General features: G+C 39.3%; 1 pseudogene; it reads right to left on the bottom strand.

Moving 5' to 3' along the window:
- Window positions 1-1,423: 1,423 nt before the first annotated feature.
- Window positions 1,424-16,203, bottom strand: LOC105817921 (annotated as a pseudogene).
- Window positions 16,204-18,229: the final 2,026 nt, after the last annotated feature.

Here is an 18,229-nt window from a genome sequence, read left to right as displayed (position 1 = left end):
TTCAGACATCAGTGTAATCCAGTGCAATTCCATCTTATGTAGCAACCATGTGTTGAGACCCCGTCAGTCATATAGGCACTGTGTATATCACTGGGCCGAGGCCTTTGGAAAATAAGCAAAGGATTAAATTTCCAGAAAGATTGGAGCTCCTGACCTGGCCAGGACAGATAACTTTAGGCTTTCGTAGCACATTAGTCCCATAGGTACTTTTTTTGTAATCGTGGTGGTTTGTGGCAGTTTCTATTGTGCTAGGCAGATGATCTTTTATAATTATGCAGATGGTTTTTAACTCGTATGGCCAACTAAGTGGCTTTAAGCTTCAGGCTCTAGTACGCATGTGAGATTTTAGCCTTGGTAGATCACTGTAACATTTGATACATTGTTTGAGTAAGTGCTGTTTTTATACTGGGAAGGATGCAGGTGCAGATCTTAGCAAATGCCAACTGTGAGGACCTTAGTGTACTGGCCAGTTAGAGCTGACCTTGAACTACATAGCACTGATTAGTTTGGTATTGTAGGCAAAGCTATAGTAGAAATAAAATCACATACATAAAAATCTTTTAAGTCATGAAGAAACATCAGACAAATCAAAATTGAGGGACATTCTAAAAAAAACACTGGGCCTCTACTCTTCAGAAATGTTTTCTTTTTTTCAGAGTTTCATCCTCTTATTGAAGCTTATAATTTCACTGGACTTTTGGCCCCAAATGAAAAAACTGCAAATAAAAAAGAAAGCATTGGCAGCGGAAAGTGACAATTGTCCTCTGGGGACTGATGCTGAGGCAGAGCATGACAGGCAAGTGAAGGATCCAAGGCTGTGAGGGTGGTAGCCTGGCCACAGATGTCCAGAGATGAGACTGTCCAAGCTCTCTGAGCATGGACAGCCCACAGGCAGCTAGAAGTTCACACAGGAGGAGTTGTGGGTATTGGTATGGTGGAATCCAAGCCACTGATCCCATGGACAAATCTCTCTCATGCTTGGTCAGACTACACTTTGGAGAAAATGGACTCATCTGACAGGGCATCCTGGGTGAGGAATGCAGGTGCCAATGGTAACAGGCCAATGAACACTTACCACTGGCATACTGGCAGAGAAGGCAAAGCTAGAGAAGCTAGAGCCCAGCTGATGGGACACTAACTCCATTACAAGGACTGGCATCTCCTGCTACTGGTGCAAGGCTATGCCATTCAGTTGCTCAGGGCTGTCAGAACATTCAACTTCCTGACCTCTCCTAGGTCAGGCCTCTATCTGTGTTACCTAAGCCCAAGTCCTCATTATTTGGTGGCTCTGTCACAGGGCTCTCAACCCTCTTTGGGAACAGTGCTGCATCAAGCAATGGAGAATCTTTTTCTAGAAGGGGCAGAAAAAGAAGAGAGGTTTGCATGCTTCTACCACTCTAAGGAGCCAGGAAAGGTCTTTGGTTCACTCTATTTGTTGCAGATGGGCTGAGCATAGCATCTGAGAAACTACCATGGTGACAATGTCCTCAAAGCTGAACAGAACGTTGTCCTGTACGGCTGTGTCCTTCTCCCGGAAGACCTTGGTCAGCACCTGCAGCTGGGTGCATACTTGCATGAAGCAGTCAAGCTGCATGGCAGAATTGGCAGAGTGTAGGCAGTAGTGGGACACCTGAAGCAGGGTGAACTGAGGGCTCAGGTCATAGCCCATTTGGGACAGAGCTTGCTGCAGCTCCATGTAGCTAATGGAGCCCCAGCAATCCTAGTCATACTGCTGGAACAGATTCTTCCACTGCTGGGTGAATGTCCACAGGGCTGAGAAACCATGGACATCGATGTGTCCTGACTTGGTCTTGTCAAACATGTTTATCATCATGAGGCATCCCTCATCATTGAACAAAGACCAGTTGGAGTTGACCAGACCCTGCTCAGCTTCTTGATGGAGATGAAGCCACTCTGATTGGAGTCCACTGTGGAACCAGGAATAGGCCTCAGGATCCACACTGGATGGGGCTGTCCATAAGGCCAGGGCTTCTGGGCACCGTAGGAATTTGGAGGTAGCTGACCATAGGGGTGCCCTATGCCAGCAGTGCCATATGGTCCTCCTGGAGTTCCAGAGGGAGCCCCCAGGATTGAGGTGTCATAGGGTCCTCCACCAGCTGGTGGTCCATAGACCCTCTGGGGAAGAACCCCCCTAACTACCACCAGGGGGTAGCTGGTGCCATATTGCCCTCTACTATAGGAGGTGCAAGGTGGTAGTATTTACCCAGAAGGATGACTCCTGGGGCTTGTCCTGCAGCTCCTGAGCAGCCCTGCCCTTATAGATAGCTGCCGACAGTGACTCTCAAAAATGTCAGTGCTATAAAAGAGAAAAGGAGCCTGAGCGTCTTTGCTGGAGTAAAGGAGATTAAAGAAGGATGAAAACTAAGACAGTGGTTGATCTTGGATTGGATCTTATATTGAAGAAATAAAATTTCTATAAGGGATAATACTGATATAATTTAGAAAAAGTTGAGTATGGACTGTATATTAGATGATAGTATTAAATTCTAAATTTCCTGAATTTGATCATTTAACTGTAGTTATATAAGAGAATGTCCTTGCTGTTAGAAGATACATTATCTACAATTTTAGGAATGAAAGGTCACAATCTTTATACTTTATTCTTAAATGGCTCCTCAACTAAAATAGGCATATATTATATATTTACATATAGATGAGTGTGTGTTCAGATGAAGAAAGACAGAGAGAGAAAGCAAATATGGTTGAATAGTAACAATGAGCAAACCTAGGTGAAAGATGTCGTGTGTGTTCTTTGTAATATTCTTTCAAATTATTTTCTAGGCCTGATCTTTTCAGAAATAAACAGAGCAATTAAAAAATAGTCTCCCTTCCCTTCTCCTCCTAAGAAAGGTTTACTTTCCAGGCAATATTATAGAAAAATAATTGCTGTTTTTACCCTGCTTCCCAATCAGATGTCTGCCAACAAGACCTGGGCATAAAACTGTAATAGCAGGTCAGATGCTCCTGCGGCAGAACCCTGTTGAGGTTCTAGCTTTAAATCTTTAGTGCCAAGTCTTGGTGAGTACAGCTATAACATCTTCACCAAATTTAAGAATCACGCATCATTGAATGATTACAATTTATAATGGATTTTCACCATTACACAAGTTCTGAACTTGATTTCTGTCCAACAAAGTGGCACATCCCCAAAAGAGTAAAATGTTTTATTCATAAACAAATAAAAAATGAATGTGATCCCTAATTTTAAAAAGCATATATTTTATTCATTAAATGTAGAGAAACAAATCAAAGATATTACGGCAAATCCAAAGGTACCCAAAGTATTTAAATGTATTTTGTTTCTAGGAATCACATTTGCCTAGAAAATAAGGGCAGAACTGGCATATTCAAAAATACTCTTCAGTCTTCTTATGAAAACTGACACAAAGGAAAGTAAATGAGCGAATGAAAGAGAGTAAATGAAGACAAGCGAACTAGCTAGAAGAAGAAATATATTTCTTTAAGAGAAATGATAAATATCTTAGAGGACACATTACTCATAGATGAAGAAGAAAATGAGATCTTAAAGACAAAGAAGATAAATATGTCAAAGGAAAAAGAATAATCAGTCACATCTAGTTTTTCTTAAAGAGAGTACTAGAAAAGAAGGAGATATTGTTACAAGGAGGAAAGGGGATTGGGGCCCAAAGTAAACAGCAAAAAACAAACAAAAACAGGCAAATGCCCAAAGAGTTCACCAGATCCCCAGAAGGAATCAGGTTCTGGGAACTATTGAGGAATATTATCTTAAAGCTGCAGTTTGAGAATTCATGGTAAGAGCAGTTACAAATACTACCCCTACTTCTAGTAGCTCAACTAAAAAGCTACAAATGGTATAGGTTTGAGATGAAAAGATCAAAACATTCCATTACAATACAGACTTCAGGAATTGCTGGGCAAGTTTCAAGGTATCAGACTTATTGTGGGTAGCCTGCTGTCACTGAGCATGTCCTGAAAAATTATGCCCCATATTTTGAAAATATGACTTGGAGGGTAGACATAACTAAGATAAAGCAGATTCAGGGAAGATAAGAAAGACAATAATAAATTGAGATCAGACCTGGACAAAATACTGATCCAATGGGATAATAATCTCAGGAAATATTATCCAACTCAGAGTGGTAATGCTGACAAGATTTGTTTCTGGTTACTTTTGGTATGCTCAGAAGTCACTGACTTTATGTATCTCATTATAGGACAATCTAGAAGACAAAATAAGAGGAATATAAAGAAAACCAAATTTTCTCCCTTTATCTAGGGAGAAGGAAAAGAGAGGTAAAATGAAAGAAATCTTTTGGTTCCAGCTCATATTACATGTGTCACAGAAACTAAAAGACCAATCCAAGCAGCAGGCTAAGCTATTAGAAACACAACTGAGCCTTCCTAAAAGATGTCTATAAAAGGCATATAGGGGAACAATAGAGAAAACTAAAACATCAGAAACAATTCTCACTATTGTAGAAACAGATTTAGCAGAAAGGAAGGCCCAAACATTAAAAAATAAGAAAAACAATGATTTGATGAGCACAAAGTAGAAGTCTTTGGTTATCACTAGGTCCTTGCAGAAACAGGCTTCAGAAAAGTCAACAGTAGCTTTTATTCTGGAATCTACTGAGCATGATTATCCAGATGGAACAAATGTGAAGAACGGGAGTGCCTGTTCAAGAAGCAGTTTTCTCAGGTGTAAGCAATTTCTTACCAAGACTGACAATAGCTACCATGAAACTGAAAATGCCTTCTCAAATGTACTAAGGAAGCTGTCACAAAACTGAGCCTATAATCATTTTAGTACTGGTACCAGAAACATAGGAGCCAAAGGTGCAATGAGAATTAATAGCCTCTGAGTATGCTAGGTGGAAAAGAAAGATGACTGTGACCATTGCAATTACAAAATTGTAAAGAAACATACCAATGTCTCAGACACCATTCTCCACCAGCAGAGGAAGGAAGGAATAGATAGGCTTTTTCCTACCTGTGTTAATTCACATCATCTTAAAATGACTCTCCTGATAGATTTCTCCCAATCGAATTTTTATTCACACCTGTGCTATCATGGCAACTGGCCTACACTGCCTATCCTCCAGAAGTAATCAAACCAAAATCTGCTCTGTCTTCACTCAATCTCGGATAGCCTTGTGTCTCTGCTCTAAGAGAATATTAAGAATACTAAAATTACTAAAAACTCTAAGAATATTATTTTGATTCTAGAGGCTAAGGATAAACTTGTTACTTGTCTGAAAGATTGAGATAGTGATAGTAAAATTTTATATTGTTTCTGCTTCTGGGCATGATTGAATAACTGCTGGACCAGCCCTCCCATTGTAATAACTATGAAACTGGACAAAATATACAAAATGGCAGTTTCAGATATTCAACAAGAAGTGGTATAAGACCGTGCTCTTCAGATAAGAGAAACATCAGCTAAGACCCTCAATCACCCTGGCTTTCTGTCTATAGTCACTGTCTGTACTGCAACACAGAAAGACAGAGCCCAAGCAAAGTATGATATTCTCAGTAAGTGGTAAGACAGAGACCAGAGTTTGGGGATGCTGAGGTAGATAGGATATGCCTCATATATAGACATGATACTGGAGAGCAAAGTACTGTGTAGGATAGAAGTGCCACAAGCTTACAGTGCTACTCTAATGTCTTTGGCCAAATACTGAGTTGTATATGAGCTGAGGAAATCTCGTTGAGACCTGACAGAGAACAACTACTGAGGAAATGCAAGCTGAATGGAAATTCTTGAGATCATACAGTGCAAAGTAGAAGTTCCAAACAGACAGAATAGAGACCTCAGTGGACACCCCTCGAAAATTCAGATGATACTGTAGAAAAGCTATAGGGCCATTTTAGCTGAAGCATAAAGAGATACTCATGATCCGACCTAGAAAAACTTTGCCTCAAAAGGATCAAGTCGATTCAGTAAATTAAACAGCTGCCAGACAAAAGCACAGCACTCTTTACGGAAAGATAACATAATCAAGATTACTTATACCATACTATCAACAATAGGCAGCAAACAATAAAATATTACTACAAATACAAAGAGATAGGAATATGTTACTTGTAACCAAGAAAATCTAGCATTTGATAGAAATAGACACAGAACTAACAGGAATATTGGAATTAGCAGACAATGACTTAAAGAAAGCTATTATATTAATAAATATTATAAGGAGTTAAAAGAAAAATGCACAAAATAAGTGAAGAGCTAGGAAAGAGAAATTTATTTTCTCTTCAGAAGAGAAATTCATGTCACAAAAATGAAAATTCTAGAATTAAAGAATACATTATGACAAACCCAAAGCCAACATACTGAATGGGGAAAAATTGAAAGCATTCCCACTTAGAACTGGAACCAGACAAGGTTGCCCACTTATCTCCACTTCTATTCAACATAGTACTGGAAGTCCTGGCCTCAGCAATCAGGCAAGAGAGTGGGATTAAAGGCATACGAATGGGAACAGAAGAGATCAAACTCTCACTATTTGCTGATGACATGATATTATATCTAGAAAACCCCATGGATTCAATCAAGAGGCTCCTGGAATTGATAAATGAATTCAGTAAAGTCTCACGATATAAAATCAATACACACAAATCAGAGGCTTTTATATATGCCAACAGCAGTCATACCGAGAACCAAATCAAAGACTCAATTCCCTTCACAATAGCAACAAAGAAAATAAAGTATCTAGGAATATATTTAACTAAGGAGGTAAAAGACCTCTACAGGGAGAACTATGAAACATTGAGGAGGGAAATAGCAGAGGACGCAAACAGGCGGAAAACCATACCATGCTCGTCAGTCGGCAGAATCAACATCGTTAAGTTGTCTATACTACCCAAAGTGATCTACAGATTCAATGCAATCCCTATTAAAATACCAACATCATTCTTCACAGATGTAGAAAAATTAATTTTACGCTTTGTATGGAACCAGAGAAGACCCCGCATAGCAAAAACAATTCTAGGCAATAAAAACAAAATGGGAGGTATCAACTTACCAGACTTCAAACTTTATTATAAGGCTGTAGTAATCAAAACAGCTTGATACTTGCACAAAAATAGAGCCACTGACCAGTGGAACAGAACTGAGAACCCAGATATAAAACCATCCTCATATTGCCACCTAATCTTTGACAAAGCAGACAAAAACATACACTGGAGAAAAGAATCCTTATTCAATAAATGGTACTGGAAAAACTGGATAGCCACATGTAGAAGATTGAAGCAGGATCCACACCTTTCACCTCTCACAAAAATCAACTCACGCTGGGTAACAGATTTAAACCTAAGGAGTGAAACTATTAGAATTCTAGAGGAAGATGTTGGAAATTCTCTTCTAGACATTGGTCTAGGCAAAGAATTTATGAAAAAGATCCCAAAGGCAATCAGAGCAACAACCAAAATAAATAAATGGGACCTGATCAAATTAAAAAGCTTCTGCACAGCCAAAGAAACAGTCACAAGAGCAAACAGACAACCTACAGAATGGGAGAAAATTTTTGCATGCTACAAACCCGATAAAGGGCTGATAACCAGAATCTACTTAGAACTCTGGAAAATCAACAAGAAAAAATCAAACGACCCTATCAAAAAGTGGGCAAAGAACATAAACAGAAACTTTTCAAAAGAAGACAGAATAATGGCCAAAAAACATGTGAAAAAATGCTCAACATCTCTAACCATCATGGAAATGCAAATTAAAACCACAATGAGATATCACTTATCTCCAGTGAGACTGGCCTTTATCAAAAAGTCCCAAAACCATGCCAATAAATGTTGGCATGGATGCGGAGAGATAGGAACACTCATGCACTGTTGGTGGGATTGAAAACTAGTGCAACCTCTGTGGAAAGCAATATGGAGATACCCTAAAGAGATACAAGTAGAAGTACCATTCGATCCAGCAATCCCATTACTGGGCATCTACCCAAAAGAACAAATGATACTCTATAAGAAAGACACCTGCACCCGAATGTTTATAGCAGCACAATTGACAATTGCAAAGATGTAGAAACAACCCAAGTGTCCATCAATACATGAGTGGATTAATAAAATGTGGTATATGTATACCATGGAGTACTATTCTGCTTTCAGATACAATGGTGATATAGCACCTCTTGTATACTCCTGGATAGAGCTGGAATGCATTCTACTAAGTGAGGTATCCCAAGAACGGAAAGACAAGCACCACATGTACTCACCATCAAACTGGTATTAAATGATCAACATATAAATGCACATATAAGAATAACATCTATTGGATGTTGGGCAGCAGGGAGGGGGTAGGAGAGAGGGGGGAGGAGGGAAGAGGAGACAGGTATATGCATACACAAAGAGTGCAATGCGAACCACCTGAAGGATGGACATATTTGAGGCTCGGACTTAGCGGGGAGGGGGGGCAAGGGCAACATACGTAACCTAAACATCTGTACCCCCATAATATGCTGAAAAAAAAAAAGAATGCTTATAGCAGTTTTATTCATAGTAGCCAAACCTGGAACCAGCCCAAATATTTACCTATAGGGCAATTTATAAACAAAATTATAACATAATCATATAATGATCTACTAGTCACCAACTTAAAAGATATGAACTGCTTAAAATATGCAACACATGTTGTACTCAGAGACACCATGGTGAAAGAAAAGAGCCACACACAAAAGTGTACACATTGTTTGATTCCATTTATGTGAAGTTCTAGGACAGGCAAAACTAACAGTGAAATAAATAAGAATATTGGGTGCTTTTGGAGAGAGGGGAGTATAAGTTGACTGGGATAAAGTACAAAGGAACTTTTTGGGGTGGTATAATGTCTGTGTCTTGATAGGGGGTGTAGATTACCTGAATGATTGCATTCGTGAAAACTTGTAAAATGGTAACATAAAATCTGTGTGTTTGACTTTATGTCAATTATATTTCAGTAAAATATTTTTAAAGAATTAACTTCAGCAAGATATCTGATAATGTCTTCTGATCAAAACTGAGACAGATACATTATGTTGCTATTTTCAGGTGGATTTGTAGCTAATTAAATCATTGAGTAATAGATTGGGGTCCAGATGAAGTGAGGATTGTAGTGATTTGCCCAATAGTACCATTATAATGATGTTACCCTCCATATTTTAGCAGCATTTTGAATTAATACATAGAATGTTGCTTCTTGTTTTCTGAGATATCCATGGCTGTGAAATTTGGCTTGTATGTTGTCTAATGCAATTGAAACAGAGAAGATTATTATGTGACTGAAACAAACACAGTGAAATTTTAGATACATAAAACTTTTCTTTTACAGGGTAAAAGTAATCAATTACCTAAGTAAAGGATAGTAGGATCATGCCTTCATACTATCCATTTGATAAAGAATAATTAGCTATGCTTTACTAGGAAACAAATCTATATATGAAATGAGTGATTATTTGATACGTGGGAAAAAATAGGAAGGACTACCTTGCCATACAATGAGATCTTAATAGTTAGAAGTGTTTGGTGATGTTCTGAAAGAGTTTTATACATTGAGTGAGAGATCGGACCAGGTGATAATTGGGTTTCATCAAACAGTGCTTTTACTCTTCTTCTATCCTAAGACCTGGCTTGACTTTTGATGAGTACAATTTATGAATAACATAATCAAAAGCAGGAAAACAACCATGCCCTTTTTCTTTAAGAGTATAACCTGTAACGACAGCACTGATTTGGAATCACACTGGAAGATACTAAACACAGTTGAATTAAATGGAAAGAATCAATCTATTAATAGATGATATTAAATATTTATATGGAACACAAGTATAAAAATGTGTATTTGTGAGGCATAGAGTGAAGAAAAGAAAAGTGGCCCATAAATACTGCATTTTGGAGGGGAGAGAAGGCAGAAACAGTGGTGTGGAGGTTGCCTTTCATCTTTGAAAGAGCCTAAAGCTAAAACACATGGCGTATCTGCCACTTGTCCTTTGATTATGATGCCATAACCACCTTTCAAAGTTTTCCTTTTTACTACATTGGTTAAATGCATAAAAATGACATTTTTTGCATAAGTTTGGGGAGCTTATTTGATATTTGGATATTTGATATTTGGAGGAAAAGGATAAGCGACAATTTTTCCATAGCAGCAATGGACAGACACATGGATTTGAGACATGCAGATGTGAAATTTTGCTAGCACGTTACAGCTGTCCTGAGAAATAACCCACCTAGACCTTGCAGAAAATTGAGATTATTGACAACGGTTTCTCTGCAATTCGTTGTCTTCTGGATTTCCAGAAAAGATGTTAATAGCAGTGGTTCTCATACCTTCACTCCTCCAGAATTACCAAAAGTTATAAAATCCTCTAATTCCTTGTATTAAATCCCTTATTACTCGAAATGAGGGTTTTCATGCCTTTCTTCATGTCTTTCTTGCAGCGGTGGCAGATCCCCTCCTGTACACCTGCACCACTGAAGGAAGTTCTCTCTGGACTCTAATTCCCTATATTAGATCCCTTACTACTTGAAATGTCTAGTGTGATTTCTATTTTCCTTATCAAACCCTGACTGATCCAACCTAAGAGAAGGCCTCAGATTCTTTGATAATTTAGAAATTTTATTTATTTTTGAAGTCATTATTATACCAATGACTAATCTGTTGTGTATAATGGTGCATTCAGAGATGGTTTGATTCAAGTCCTCATGATATTTACCTTTCATAGGAAAATCAGACAATTAAAACTGGTTTTAAGAACATCTGATGTGATTCTAATGTACAGTGTAGAGAGCCATAACTGAATTTTTATCTTTCCACCAAAACTGTTTTTCATCCTGAATTACTTATTTCTCTTGGTGGTATATTCTATGGTCTGAATGTTTGTATCCCCCTCAAAATTCGTATGTTGAAAATTTAAACACCACTGCGATGGCATTAGCCAGTGGGGCCTTTGGGAGATAACTAGATCATGAGGCCAGAAACTCATGAATGGGATTAGAGCCCTTAAAAAAGAGGTACCAGAAAGTTGCCTTGCCCCTTCCACCATGTGAGGACACAATGAGAAGGCAAATGTGTAGAATGGCTCGACGTGATGTGTTTTTAGTCCTAAGTAAAATACTGTGACCCATTGGCTCAATGGCTGGACAGTATGAAGAATAGGAATGATTTAGAGGGGACATTTGGATATTAGTAAATTTGGTGAGCTCAGAAGAATGCCAGCCAGATTGTATAGAACAGCAGAGGCTAAGGCAAATAATACCTATGCTTGAAAATATGTATGCCTCTTCTTCAGCTAGGCCATGATTATTGGGAGATTGAGTCAATCTAGCCAAGATTTAAACTGGATTTGGATTTTGTTGTTGGTATGGCTATCTTCAAGGTACCATAAAACTGAAATTCCTTTGAAGTTTTTGCTCAACGTTTGTTTTCCATCCTCAGCTTTCTGCCATCTTGTTGTGCCTACACTATATAGGGGGTCTCTTTTCACACTTTTTCCCTTCCTTTGTATCAGACTGATTTTGCTTGGTACTTAGTGCTTACTAGGCTAGTGGTAGGGAGATCTATGCTCTCTGGTCCAGTAAGTGTAGGTAGGCTCTGTGTACCTGGGCTTTGGGTGTCACTTTGGTGATTCTGCCCCTCTGCCATGTGGCAGCCAAACTCTACCTATTATCTGTATAGATCATGTACAGGCAGGAGATTTCTAACAGTTTTATAGGATTTTATGCAGAGGACTCTTGCCTACTGCTTCCCCATGGCTAGAGGGTGTTTTTACACACTTCTTTCAGCAGCAATGAGTCTTTACCTGAGCCTTGGTGTTGACAGGGTTTGCTTCTCTTCCACTATTTAAGGCTCATGCCCACTGGAGAAAAGAATCTAATCAGGGAATGGGGCCTCATTCCTTTCCTGTGGTGGTGGCAGATCTCTTCCTACATGCCTGCACCATTAAAGGAAGCTCTTGCTGGCCTCCTGACCTGCTCCCAATCTACGAATGAATACACACTGCTTTTGCATCTAGGCCTCCAAGTTGTCCATATATTATAATACTAGCCCACAGTTAACTTTTTATCAATCTGTTAACATTTTTGCTGATTTCTTCTTACCTGCTTGTATGATTGTCACATTGTTCTCCTATTGTCTGTTACTGGTGACCCAGGTCCGGTGATCCATATCTCCTTGGATTTCAGGATACTTGGTTGTCCTACAACTTCAACTTCCTGATGAGTTCAAGAAAATGTTTGACGTTTATTTTTTCCTTGCATTTTCTTGTTTTTAGCATAGAAGCAATGCTCTTTCCAGTTTTTTACATCCCAAGGCAAAGCCTATTCTAGCTTTTAAAAAAATAACTTGTCCTGGGTTGGAAATAACTGGCAGTCATAGCAAGAAAAATAATAATCTGTATTGTGGATGCCAGGGGCCTTAAGATTTATTTAGAGGAAATTGACCAAGGTCTCCCAGTGTTTAGTCATGAATAGGTATATATAAACCCAGCCACAAAAGTGAAGGGACCTGAGAGGCTGAAGAAAGAGGCTTGACAAATTCAGTTTCTCTCACAAAGAAACATTTATTTAATGGGGACTTATGAATAGAAGTGGTGTCTTGGGTGGCTATGAGAGTGGATTCCCATATTGGTCCTCCAGAAAGTAGTCTTTATGTAAACAGCTTTTAGGATAAAGACATATGCAGCTGATCATGTCTCAGACTTACCTTGCTGAAACTCATGATCACTGGGAGCATCTTTATGAAGATAAACATCTCATGAAGGTTTATTTATGCTGTAGGCATTGTTTAAAGATCTTGCTGCAGAACACTTGGGTATATAGGAGTCAAACATCAGTCATTATGGTGGTTTTGCTTCAAGATGGCATCACCCTTGCCATGCAACAGGCATTTTTCCTGACCTACACCCAGAATAATCACAATAAGTGAGCAAGTAATGAAGTAATGATTTGAAGTCATATGGGAAAGAAAAGGTTACCTTGTGATACCTGTGAAACATTTTCTTTCTTTACCTGGGACACCTGAGAAAGAACAAGATGCTCTGATCAAAATCCTTTGTAGGGCCAGTGCGGTGGCTCACGCCTGTAATACTAGCACTCTGGGAGGCTGAGGTGGGAGGGTCATCTGAGCTCAGGAGCTTGAGAACAGCCTGAGCAAGAGCGAGACCCTGTCTCTACTAAAAATAGGAAGAAATTAGCTGGACAACTAAAAATACATAGACAAACTTAGTCGGTCATGGTGGCGCATGCCTGTAGTCCCAGCTACTTGGGAAGCTGAGGCAGAAGGATTGCTTGAGCCCAGGAGTTTGAGGTTGCTGTGAGCTAGGCTGATGCCACGGCACTCTAGCCCGGGCAACAGAGTGAGACTCTGTCTCAAAAAAAAAAAAAAAAAATCTTTTGGAAACTTACTAGTAGAAAGATAAAACAGAGGATTCTTATATGTGAAATACTTTCAGCAGAATATGTCTAGTCTGTCTAGACTACTCATAGTACATCCCCCAAGAATTCATAGATATATGGAACATAGCCCACTGAAAAATGTCACATAGCTATATAATTAATGCAGTATAAAAAGGAGCTGTTCAATAACTAAAATGGCTACTATAACAAGCAATGCCTTGCACATATCGCTTAGAACATCACATATTTAATCAAAACCAAAATAGGTCCTAATAGACATAGGGAGTTGGATTCGTTATCTCAAATCTTTCCAAGGGAAAGGGCACACATTGCCTATGTTTTGCTATCACCTATATCCTTTTAATTACTAGCAAAGTTCAGTATTGAGTAAGATACTTGATTCCTGTGAGTCAGATTTGACAATCCAAACCATTTCTTTTTTTAATTTCAGTAGATATCTTTGTTTTCAAAGTGCATACATGTGCTACTGTTTGATAATACTTGGTTCTGCCTGGTATATGATCAGATTCTGAATAAGAATCATAGGGTCAAAATTCAGAATTCGTGTCATTTTACCACACAAGTTCTTTAACACACTTAGGAAGTTTCCCTTTGTATTTTTAAATACTATCACGTGTTTGATGGTATTGCATGTAGTAGAAATTTTAGGAAACCAAAAGTATCTGTGTAGCATGTGCAGATACAAAGAAAAGAAATATTTCATATTCTTGAAAAGTATGGAGGAAAAACAACATCAAATAAACAATAGTGGATTTTTCTTGCATATAAGATATTGATATTGGCTATTTTGAGATGGATCATCGATCTGCTTTCAGTAACAATAGCCACAGAAAAATGAAGCATTCTCCTAGACACTTCTTTCTTTATGGTTTTATTACATCAAAGATAATAGACACAAGAAACAGTAATCTCTTTTGAATGCTGCTTAGTGCTCAACCTAAGCAGAGCCAATATCAAATTTTACAGCCAGAACGTACCACTGGGGTAACCGGAATTCCAGTATTATATAGGCCTTCTTCCTCAGGATTGGCTCCATTTGAATAGGACTAAATATGCTCATTAAAGTTATCAATTTTATGAAGCAGAAGGAAGGGCTACTCAGAACAGGTCCTGATCACAAAACCAAAGCTGATGAAAGGCTTCATTAATTAAAGTACAAATAAAATCAAGATCACCTTATATACTTTATATTATTTGTGCTTTTAAATAGGACCATTTGCTTTTCTTACCTATTAGTCTGGATTTCTTCAATTGCTCACTGCGCCTAAACTAATGTCTTTAATTAATTACTTTGAATAATTGGTTTCAATATTGGATACATATAGTTTTTGATTGTGAAAGAAATTTTAGTTTTGTTATTCTTGAATGATCTTATTTTTATTTTTTTTCAAACAAATAACTCATTACTCCAATCTATCATATATAAATTTGGAAGGCTCTCTAAATTTAATGAACTTCATGCCTTGTTTTGAGGTCATTTATTTCCAACCGTTCACACATATACACACACATTCACATTCACACAAACACAGACACATGCGTTTATTTTAGAAACCCTCATACTCTGCCCCATACTTCTCAGCCCCTGGTCTCACATACAATTATATTTTACACTGACAAAATTATTCAGGCAATCCAAATAGTCTCAAAGACAAATCAAACAGACAGATCCATTGGTACCGAACTTGTCTAGAAGAGTTTGAGAGTGGTGACGGGGGAGATATTATTTGTGGAAAACAGAGAAGTATGGCCAGGATTGTGATTCTCAATGTTGTCTTCTTCTCAGAGTGACTGTTCCCATACCGAGTAAGCACAGTTATGTTTTCCGCTTCCTTGCTTAGTGATGGGACTTAACATGAGCATCCCATGATGGCTTTAGAGCAGTTTGTTTGTAGAAAAATAATAATCAGCCAATATTCTCACAATAGCTCTGGAAAACAACCAGTTTTGCTCTCTGAGTCAGGAGACCTTTTCAGTTGTCTGAACTAAAGTTCATGTGAAAATCATGTTTTGTCCTTGATGTCTTTAGCTGGTTTCTTATCAGGGAAAAGGAAGCTTGCCACATATTTTTTAACTTAAAAAATGTTTTGCTCACAGTCTTTTTGGCATATTTTATACTTTTTAATTTATTTGTGGTATATAGGGAGATATATAATCTCTCTTTTTATGTTATGTAGACCATACAAGAAAGACTTATCCTGTACTAGGAATAATAAAAAAAAAATGGTAGGGAATAATCTTATCAGTTTAATGTTTAGCTTTATATTTAATAGAAAACAAATAAAATATATATAACTTTACATTAAGCAGGAAATAGGTTATTAAAAAAAAAATTTGACTTGCAGCCAGGAAACATGTCTATGCCTTATTCCTAATTTATCACTTGTTGCATTTTTTAAGTATCTTTTTTTTTTAATGTTTCTGTGCACAATGCCTTTTTTTAATTTCAAAATACTAAGGAGGTACAAAGGTTTTTGTTATATGGATACCTTTGATCCCTGCTGGGCCAGAGAGAGAGAGAGTAGAGTGAATGCTCCTCTGTGCCATGCCTTGTGACTGGGAGCCAAGCACCCCTCCCTCACAAATGGGGACTTTGAGTAGAACAGGAACCTCAGAAGCCACAGACACCACCCAAAGACCCTTGTGGGGACTGCCTTCATGGGACATGGGTGAGGGGTGAACCCTGGCTACCCAGTGGCCCTGGTCTGCAGCCCCAGCCCCCAGGAGCCCCACATTTCCACCTACGCTGTGTGGCTCCACCTCCACAGTTCTCGCACTGCTGTCCAACTCCATAGCTCTGCCTACATGGCTCCTGCTCTACCTCCAGGCTGCATCTCCGGCTCTGAGGCTCCCACTGTGCCCACCCCTGAGGCTCCAGTGCTGCCCCACTCTGCCCCTGAGGCCCCAGTGCTTCCATCGCACCCCCAGGCTCTGCCACCAAGGCTTCACCACAGCTTTCAGGAGTGTGGCTCTGCCTCAGAGGCTCCAGCACTGACCATGTCCCTCAAGACTCTGCCCATGAGACTCCAGTTCTCCTATCAGGCCCAAAACTCCATCCCTGAGATTCCAGAACTACACCTGGGCCCCAAGACTTTGCCCCTGAGGCAAAGGCCTCAGGTACTAGGCCTGTAGAATGGCTCTGCATTCCAACACTCTACCAGGAACCCTACAGCATTGAGCTGCCATTGCACCTGGACCTGGTTGAAGCAAACACCGACAGCCCAGATACCCACAACCACTGGCTAGATAGCCTCACCCAGATGCCATTGTCACCTCTGTGGGGAAACCCCAGGCAGAGAAATCCCCCACAATTCCAGCATCCATGGAGAGTGTCTCACCCAGCCCCCAACCTGAGCTTCCAACAATGATCTGGGAAACAACACACCACTCCCCATGAGGATAATCTAGCATCAGCTTGAACTGTGACAATCATAGGAGAATCGGACAAAATACAACAGGTGCATTATAGGTTCTCAGTGAGCCTGCCCCTCCCTTCCCAAGCCAATATTCCAGAACAGGACACAAAAGGGCCATTGAGGAACTTCCCTTTCTTCTCACTAAATAGGAGAGTTCCCAGCAACGGAGAACAGGTGCCTTGCAAACCTATCAGCCCTGAGCTGAAAGAAGAGGATTCAGATGAGAAAAAAACAGCAAAAGAATTCTGCCAACATGAAATTAAAAAAAAAACCAAAAAAACAATCTTTCATCAGCTTTAGTTTTGTGATCAGGACCTGTTCTGAGTAGCCCCTTCTTCTGCTTCATAAAATTGATAACTTTTATCAGCATATTTAGTGCTATTAAAATGGAGCCAATCCTGAGGAAGAAGGCCTGTATAATATTGGAATTCTGGTTACCCCAGTGGTAGGTTCCGGCTGTAAAATTTGACATTGGCTCTGCTTAGGTTGAGCACTAAGCAGCATTCAAAAGAGATTACTGTTTCTTGTGTCTATTATCTTTGATGTAATAAAACCATAAAGAAAGAAGTGTCTAGGAGAATGCCTCATTTTTCTGTGGCTATTGTTACTGAAAGCAGATCAATGATCCATCTCAAAATAGCCAATACCAATATCTTATATGCAAGAAAAATCCACTATTGTTTATTTGATGTTGTTTTTCCTCCATACTTTTCAAGAATATGAAATATTTCTTTTCTGTTTTATCTGCACATGACACACAGATATTTTTGGTTTCCTAAAATTTCTACTACAGGCAATACCATCAAACACATGATAGTATTCAAAAATGATGTGAAGGTGGCTGTTGCAAAGCCAAGCCCCGTGCAGATCTGGTGCCCTGTACCTGAGAGCTCAGAATGATGTTAGTTGCAGTAACCTGGGATTGGTAGCCACTAGATCCTTCCTGCACCCACTTTCCAGGGCGATGTCATTACACAGATTCCAGGCAGCTCCTTGATCAGACCAGAGGTCTGTGGTAGCACTGGGGGGCTCCTCACAGCTTGGGCCGCAGTGCCCATGGGGTGAGTGAGGAGCCCCAGAGCTCTCTCCTCCTGTCTTCCCCCACATGTGGATGCCTCCCTTAAGTTCCCCCTGATCTTGCTGAATGAATTGTGCCATCACCTTCTCCTTCACTGTGAATGTCCCCTGTCACCTCTACAGTTTTTTACAATGCTCTTTCTAAGAAGAGCCATCTGTAGATGGGTATCCACCTGCAACTTTTGAAAATGGCATGTGTGGGCTGCTTCTAGTCTGCCATCTTGCCCTCCCCCTTCACAGTGTTCTTATATCAATCAGTTAGGTCATTAGAAGAAAAGTTACTAAAAAGTACTATGTTTCTACAAAAATGAAAATAATATGGAATT

The sequence above is a fragment of the Propithecus coquereli genome, unplaced genomic scaffold (genome assembly GCF_000956105.1).
Source record: "Propithecus coquereli isolate 6110/MARCELLA unplaced genomic scaffold, Pcoq_1.0 Scaffold427, whole genome shotgun sequence".
NCBI classification, from domain to species: Eukaryota; Metazoa; Chordata; class Mammalia; order Primates; family Indriidae; genus Propithecus; species Propithecus coquereli.
Note: the sequence above shows the minus strand (reverse complement) of the source record. Positions and strands in the feature narration are given on the sequence as shown.